Source organism: Myotis davidii, unplaced genomic scaffold, assembly GCF_000327345.1.
Source record: "Myotis davidii unplaced genomic scaffold, ASM32734v1 scaffold724, whole genome shotgun sequence".
Taxonomy (NCBI): Eukaryota; Metazoa; Chordata; class Mammalia; order Chiroptera; family Vespertilionidae; genus Myotis; species Myotis davidii.
In genome coordinates, this window is record NW_006294594.1 from 61,255 (window position 1) to 69,780 (window position 8,526).

The 8,526-nt window shown below is 42.0% G+C and overlaps 1 long non-coding RNA gene across 1 annotated transcript in view; it reads left to right on the forward strand.

The window, feature by feature from the left end:
- The window catches only part of LOC107183933, an 11,941-nt gene that overhangs the window by 2,768 nt on the left and 647 nt on the right, over positions 1 to 8,526 (forward strand). Inside the window, exon 2 of the long non-coding RNA XR_001514756.1 lies at positions 2,650 to 2,868. This is a non-coding gene — a long non-coding RNA (uncharacterized LOC107183933). The remainder of the gene's footprint in view (positions 1 to 2,649; positions 2,869 to 8,526) is intronic.

Sequence of the window (8,526 nt, forward strand, 5' to 3'; positions counted from 1 at the left end):
ACTGATGCTCTCTCTCTCTCTCTCTCTCTCTCTCTCTCTCTCTCTCTCTCTCCCTCTCTCCCTTCCTCTCTGAAATCAATGAAAATATATTTTAAAAAATAAATAAAAATATCCAATGTTGGTCATACTATAAATAGACAATGAATTCAACAAATTTAAACACAAGTCTATATTGGAATTGGAGTAGGTAATTAAAGAAAAGAATTTCCCATCTAGTTATATTTTTTTATTTCAATGATTTTATTTCTCATGTTCTTTCAGGGGCTGAATGTTTACTGATTACTACATACTGGGCTACTGGCTAACTACCTGAATAGTTACTATAAAGATGACATTTGAGACAGCTATTCGGCTTCATTTAGGCACACTGACAGAGCAAACGCCCAGTATGCAAGTATTCTACACATGGTGGGAACCCCTAAACCAACCCTCTCCCAGAGCCAAACTTCCCCTCTGAGATGCTAGTGTGTGTGACTAAAAACAAAGGTGGAGGGGGTTGGGTCAGATTGCCTATTGCCCACATTACCTTTATAAAAAGTTAAAAAAGTAATTTCTGCATGTTGCAAATCAGTGATATGTAAATGTCTGGCACCTTGGTACAAAAATAAACAAAACAAAGTCATCTATCTGCCTTGGAACAAGCTTTTCCTATTCGGATGACTAAAATAGCTTCTTCAAAGTATCTCTTCCATCTAAAACTATGAAGAACTTGACAGGTTAGCCTGCCCTGGCCTCATGGATTATGGCAGAGATGAGACTGTTGGGTCAGAGACAAAGCACCTTATTTCTCACAGCACAACAAGCAGCATCGCCCACATAGCTCTGTCGGTTGCCCTGACTTCCAAGTGTTCCTGAGGGTGAACCCAGATGCATCCCTGCATAGACCGGGTTGCACTGCAGGAGAGGGGCCTCTGAGCTTAGTGAAGCTGAGTTTTTCTGGCCGTCGGCCTGCTTGTGTTTTGCTCTGGAAGCAGACACTATCTCTGCCTTCCAAGGCTACTCACTGTAAAAACAGCCTTGAAAAGATAGTTCAGGACAAAGACAGTACCTCTGCTTGGAATGAATGCATCAAGGCCAGCGGCCTTGGGAAAGTACCTGCAACATTCCCCATCTCCAGCCTCTGCTCTCTCTAATGCACTGTACACAATAGCCAGGCTCATCTTCCTAAAGCAGCACTGTGCTCTCATCCGTCTCTTCTCTCCTAGCTGTCAATGTTTCCCCACCAAATACATCATCAAATCAACCTTCTTAGCCTGACACGGACAGGATCTGCACAACCTGGCCTCACCTTCCCCGCAGGCTTAAGGCTCACTGCTCAGCCTTAGCACTAGCGTCATTGTAAGAGAGCTCACCTCTCCCCAAAAGCCAGTGGCCTTACCCAGCTCCATGCCTCTTCTGCTTCAGCTCCTTCCTCAGTCTGAAGACCATCCCCGTCCTCTGTGCCTGCTGAGTTCTGGTTGCTCTTTATGCTCTCACCTACTTCATGAGGCTTTCCCTAAAAGAATATTCATTATTCTGTTCCCAGGCTGCTACCTGCTTGCATCTTATTTGGATCTTACTTCAGCGGGATGTGAATGAGTGTTTCTTGTGAGTGGACCATCTCCCTTGCCTTATTGCAATACCCCCAAGAGGGAGGGATTGTGCTTGCACTTCCTGATTGCTCACAGCACGAAACGTGGTGTCTGGTATTTAAATTCCCCCCTTATTCTGGTAATTGGGCTGAATTCGATGTCACTGCTACCTAAAATCCAAAAAGGTAGGTGGCAGGGATAAGTGACTCTCTTCCTCTTCTGCACCCCCTGATGGAAGGAAGACTGTAGAACCATCTTCTATGCCCCTCGCTTGTGCTATTCTGTTTTCTTTGCTATATAAGTTGAATCTCAAGTACCAATAAATGCTGTTATCTGTTCACACTTTCTAGTGATATAAGGGGAGTTTCTGCACTTTGCTTACTGTGCACAGTGGAGCCCGGGGAGCAGAAGGTGGGCATTGGCTGGCGGCAGCCCGTGAGCCTTGCTGGACATTGTAGCAAGTCCCGTGCTTATAGGTTCTACTGGGCACCTGCTAATACCAATATCAGCTATATGGAGGCTGGGCTCTTAGGACTTCAATTCAGTTACAGCCTTCATAACAAGTGCTGGCAGGAAAAGCCTTCTGTGCGCTTAGATCTGCCCCAAAACTAGTTAGCTCAACAGTACAAGCTGATGCACTAGTAGTTTCTGGGCTGTGGAAATTGGTGCATAACCAATTTTAGAAAGTGTCCATTTTTTTTAAAGTCTGAAAATTGTTTTTCAATAAAAATATTTTAATAATTAAAGCAAGCATGTCAAAAGCATCTAAGATTCTGGGAATTCAGCTGAAATGAATGCCACATTTCTACAGCGAGAGCTGCATAGCCCATTAAGATTTCCCTTTTGCTTTTCTTGATCTCCTTTCTCCACAGAACAAAACTGAAAAGTTCTGTGATTTCCATTTTAGCAATTCATTCTTCTCTCCCTTCCTCCCTTCCTCCCTTCCTCCCTTCCTCCCTTCCTCCCTTCCTCCCTTCCTTCCTTTCTTCCTTCCTTCCTTCCTTCCTTCTTTCCTTTGCAGCAAATGGGTAATCTAAAGTGAAGGAACCTGATATATCTTCCACTGTGTCATTCACAGAACAGGTGAAAACACAGCAAGAAAAAGCATAAATCCCTGCTTCTCTACCACCGGGTATCATGCCACCCAAATTATCTCAGTGCTTTGCAGACAGTCCTGGGTTGGCATGTGGCTGACATTCATGACTGCCATGACAGCTTCCCCATGGTTCTACATCTGACAGAGAAACATGCATGCATGGCATTCACCTTGTGAACAGAAGCTTTCCATTCACTCCAGGTGAGCTGTGTAGGCCTGTAGGTAAGCACAGCAGAGAGCAATGAGATTGTGGCTCTATGTGCCTGACGTGCTATTTTTGGAAGACAACTTAAATACACGTTGTCCTTGTGGTTGTTGCTGATCTGAATGTTACCTGGGGGACTCTAGGCTACAAGCTGCTACACCTGTTCATTATTCCAGGCCCCAGCCAGCTGAATGTGCAGTGTGGGAGGTAAACCATTGCTGTGGATGGAGACCTCTCAGGCAGCCACAGGTTGAAAGGAACTTGGTTGCCTTTTAGTAACACTGGCTCTCTTGTGAAGGGTGAGTTATTTCTGGTTTTCTCTTCCTGACCTGCTCTGTTGACATTTCAAGTTGACAAACCTTGTCTTCAGTGAATCCTACTTCCTCTAAAATAGTCTAACTCCTTCTCTCCTTCTGTCTTTGAACGTATTTTCCCTGTGCACAATAAAACCAGAGAAAAGGTATTTATTATTAACTACATAATAAGACTAAGGTGTTAGTGGTTTAATATTCTATGGCTTTCAGAATATTTTTAAGAAGAGATATATCAGAGAAAAAGTAATAATATTTACTGAGCAATGACTATGGTATGTACCACATTTTATCTCACATAAACTTACAACATCTTATTTGTTGGTGTCATTAGCCTCATTAGTCTGGAAAATTGAAATTCAAAGAGGCTAAATGTTATCACCCATACAGTTAAGTATGAGTCAATAGAGGGATCCATGCTTTTAACCCTGGACCACAGCAACTCAACCTGTCTTTAGGATGAATTGCTTTAAAAAACAAAATTGGTAGAGAAGGGAGCTAGGAACTATAACATCCTAAACTGCTATTTACCTCTGGCAAAAAATATACACTTTATGCCTAAACTGTCCAATACTATAGCCACTAGCCACATGTAGCTATCTAAATTTAAATGTCAATTAAAATTAAATAAAATGAACACTGTAGTTGATCAGTTGCTCACATGTCAAGTGCTCCATGGCCCCATGTAATGACTGGTTACTACCTTGAACAGTTCAACAGATGTAGAAATTTCTGTCCTCACAGAAGTTCAGCTGAATAGAGCTCTAAGCTATTTTGTACAGGGCAAAAAGTAAGATAGATTCTTACTCTCGATTTTTAAAAATCTATAGCAATACCAAAGTGAAAATAAGTGGTTCATGTATGTGAGAGGGCAGGGGAGGAAGAGGTTTTCTGTCTTGAAGAGAGGAGGGATAAAATGAAGGGAAGAAGAGAAAGAAAGAGCAAAGAAGCAAAGAAGTCTTTCAAACGATAATAAAATAATTTACCACAGGCTTCCTTTTGGATGGAGGGGTGATGTAAGACATAATTGGGGCTCCTAGAGAAATACTTGCTTGTAAAAGTAAGCAAACTGTACAAAGAAGGGCTTAAGAGATGAACTCCAGGGGCTTCTGCTTCTGGCCTTGCTCCTTGAAACAACCCACAAAAGCAAAATATCCGAAACCACTATTTTCAAAACACTAGACATCAGAAAACAAAGGACAATGATCTCTGGAAAAAAGGAAAATAGATTAAGTAAATGCTACAATTGCCCCAGGTTATAGCTTGAAAGGGATTCCAAGTCCTGGGTGAAGAAGAGGAAACCCAGGCAGATCCACACAGATAACCTGAGTTGGGGAGACCAGCTGAATGTCCCAGAGACCAGGGCAGATGCGGCTGCAAGACAGAACTCTGCCCAGAGAGAGATGCACAGATCTCCAAGGGACCGCTTCAAGAATCCAGCAGAGTCCTGGTCAGCACATGCTTGTGAGGCAGCCTCTCAAAGCTGGCCATGCCTTTCGACGGTGGCCTACATGGTGAGTGATATGAGTGAGTCAGGAGTCCAAACGTGGAACCATCTGATGGGCATTATTCACCCCAGAGCTGCCCCCAGCTCGCCTGAAGTGCTCTGGGAATTCCACCGAACATTTTCACCTCCCCTTCGCCCAGTCTGGTCTCTACCCATCTCCTTGAACAGGTTTGATCCCTAATAAACATCTTAAATGCCAAACTTCATCTGGGGATATGCTTCCAGAGGAGCCCACCTGTGTCAGAAGGAGACAGCTATAAGATGACAGCTGGTTCAGATGTGGCTTGAGCAAATGGTATGGATGGTGGTACAATTTACTGAGATGAGAATTCCTTTGAGTAAAATAGGATAAGCGTGTGAATATGTGAGGTGGATAGAGTCTGTTCCATTGCATTATGTTTAAGATACCTGTTAGATATCCAAATAGCGATGTGAAGGCGGCTAGCTATGTGATTCTGGACCTCAAGTGAGAAATCAGAGCCTGGGATAAAAATATAAATTTCATCAACACTCAGGCCTGGAACTGGCTTGAAAGTCTCCCAGAATGCTTGAAAGCACATTAGACATCCCCTGGGTATTATCACAGATAGGCTGGGGCAAAATAGGTTTACAGTTGTTTGTATGGAAAATAATACAACCGATATGTATAAAAGGCTAATACGCAAAAATGTCCCCTTGGGAGTAGACTGCGAGACCCGGGGAGTTCGATCGCTCACTATGACGTGCGCTGACCACCAGGGGACAGCGCAGAACGATGGAAGGCCCCAGCCGGTAGCCAGAAGGCCCTGATCGCTGGCCAGGCCGAGGGACCCTAACCATGCGCCAAGCCTCTAGTGATTAATAACTAGCAATACAAGAATAAACTTTGTTTTGCATACTCACAGCTATATGCTTACTTTTGCCCCACTCTGTATTTAATTGAATAAAGGAAGTTCTTGATAATATGGATTTTTTTGAAACACTAAGTATGTTACTCCTTTTGGGGGATACTCAATGCATGTTTATTATCAAGGCAAAGTTTGGAAAAATTCTTCCATAAAGAAATCTACAGGTTTTATTTTGTTTTTTCATTCAAAATTCTCAATATTTTTTCTGTTTTACTTTTTGACAATAGAGAGAGTCCATATATTAAAATTTTTCTCCTGAATCACAGTTTGAAATTGTTGATCTATAGACTAAAAGTCCAACATAAATGTTCGTATTGATTCTGACATACAAAAAAATAGACATTATAAAATTCTACATTTGTCTATGTTTATATAGACTATACCTTTTAGTCTGTACTTTTTCAAAATTAAAACTCCATCATTTTCAGCACATTCTGGTCATGTTAGTAATACCTGTGCAATTGAGAGTACAGACTATTGCTAAATAGTATCTTACTACTGAGCAGACTTTTTAAAAAGGTAATTGGCTAAATTAAAATTTGCGTGCTTGTAGATTTACATCCTTCCCTGTATTACAATGAAGAGATGAATTTACCTGTGATTGTTTTCCATTTTAAGCTTGTTATCTGAAGCTCTGGAGACACCTATATTTCTTACTACTTATCATAATGTCAAACTTGTGGATTAATGAAATAATTTTCCTTAAGCTTCCATAGTTTTCGTGTGAGGCCTGGCATTTACTAGTGAATACACTCTAAACCGGAAATTTTCAACCTTTTTTTTTTTTTTATCTCATAGCACACATAAACTAAGCACTAAAATTCTGCAGCACACCAAAGAAAAAGTTTTATAAATTTTGCTGATCTGACAAAAAAAAATAGGTATAGTTTTGATTCATTCACAACCAATAGCAATTGTTGTATTGGCTGGTGGTGGTGGTGGGGGGGGAGTGGAGTGTGTTTTACAATCTAAGGGAAAAATGGTGAGTGCCCCTGACTAAATAATCAGGTACTTCATGTTTCAAAACTTTTGTGACACACCCGTGCGCCTCTTGTGACACATCAGTTGAAAATCGCTGCACTGAGCCTTTCAAAGAGAGGATTAATACTTGAGAAATGTGAAAAACAGACAAAAATAAAATGCATTATCATAGAAGCCAGCTTTAAATCTGAAAGCCCCAAGGGACCCTGCGAGGACATACATGAAAATCAAGATTTTTTTTAAATAGAATTCATTAAGTCCAGGGAAGGGTAACCCTAAAGTATAAAGCATGCCCCAGTCCTAGCTGATTTGGCTCAGTGGGTAGAGCTTTGGCCTGTGGACTGAAGGGTCCCAGGTTCTATTCTGGTCAAAGGCACATGCCCGGATTGCAGACTTGATCCCAAGTAAGGAGCGTGTAGAAGGCAACCGATCAATGATTTTCTCACATCATTGATGTTTCTATCTCTCCCTCTCCTTTCCTCTCTGAAATCAATAAAAATATATTTAAAAAAAATAAATAAAGCCTGCCCCAAATCCTCATATATTTTCTTTAAAATAGCAGAGCAGAGTATTGGCCCCGGGGTTTTCCCTATCACTTCATTTTTACTCTCTTTTGACAGATGGACAGTCTCACACGGCATATCAAGTGTGATAAGTCAGGGCCAGGAGCAGAGGCTAGAGTGCAGACCTTGTCTGGGCAGCACAGACATAGAGGGGGAAATCCGCCCCGTGCTGCACAGAAAGGAATACAGACGTTAAGGGGACGCCCTTCCCTGATGCCGTGCCTATCAGGGACACAGGTGCTGCTGTTTGTTTTTGTTTGATTTGAACTAAAGGGCCATATCCATTTGTCCAAACAACATTTGCTCCATAGAGAACCAGGGTACTTTCGCACCAGGCAGCCTCTGGCTAAGAGAAACAAATGGTTCAGAAAGGAAAATTAAGGGAAACTTTCATATATTCAGCAGAGAAAGTAACTGCTGGCCAGCAGGGTAAGACCCTGGACAACTCACATCTAAGAGACTTTCAACAGGCTTATTCATTTTAGAAGAATAATTATACACAGAGAACATTTCCCAAACCTAAGGTCAGAGTTTGTGTGGTTAATAGGAAATTAGAGAATTCTGGGAGGCGAACCTCTCTACTTAGAAGGACACAGTGGGTAGGATGGGGAAGCATCATGGGCTGCTGTGTGGACGTAGGTGCTAGTTCTGGAACACAGTGGAAGGATCGCCATGATCCCAGGAAGAGGCAGGAGACATTTCCGAAATAAAAAGGTCTGAAACCTCAGGCAGCCATTGAAGAAAGAGGGCATAAAACTGGGAATGGATTGAGTGACAGAAGTTTGCCAAAAACGAGGTGCCTTTTAGAGGATACATAGTAGACTTAAAGGAAAAATTACCTGCTTTGCTTATCCATTACATAAACCAGCTGTGCAAAAATATCTATGAGCCAAGGTTAACAATGGAACTGAATCTAGCATTAGGATTTTAGGAGAAAGCGTTTTTCACTTCAAGCAATAGAATTTTTTAAAATGTGTGCTGGCATTCTCAATTTGTGCTCTCCATAGTTCGTAAGCAAAAAGAGCTAACATACAAAAGCTTTCCATTAAAGTGTTAGATTGTAATGGCAAAATAATACCCTGGTAAATAGAAAACCTCTCTTTCATTTAACCCAGTAGGAATCTCAAGATTTCAAAATTCTCTGTGGCATCTATAGAAGCATGACGAGAAAATTTGGGGTTTGGTTGGTTGGGGTAGGTAGGGAGTAGCACAAAATTTTATATTATATTATATTATATTATATTATATTCCCAGTGCACGAAGTTCGTGCACTGGGTGTTGGGGGGGGGTGACCCTCAGCCCAGCCTGACCCGTCTCACATACTGGGAGCCCTTAGGCGTTGACCCCCATTACCCTCCAATTGCAGGATCGGCCCCTTGGCCAGGCCTGATGCCCCGGCCACAGG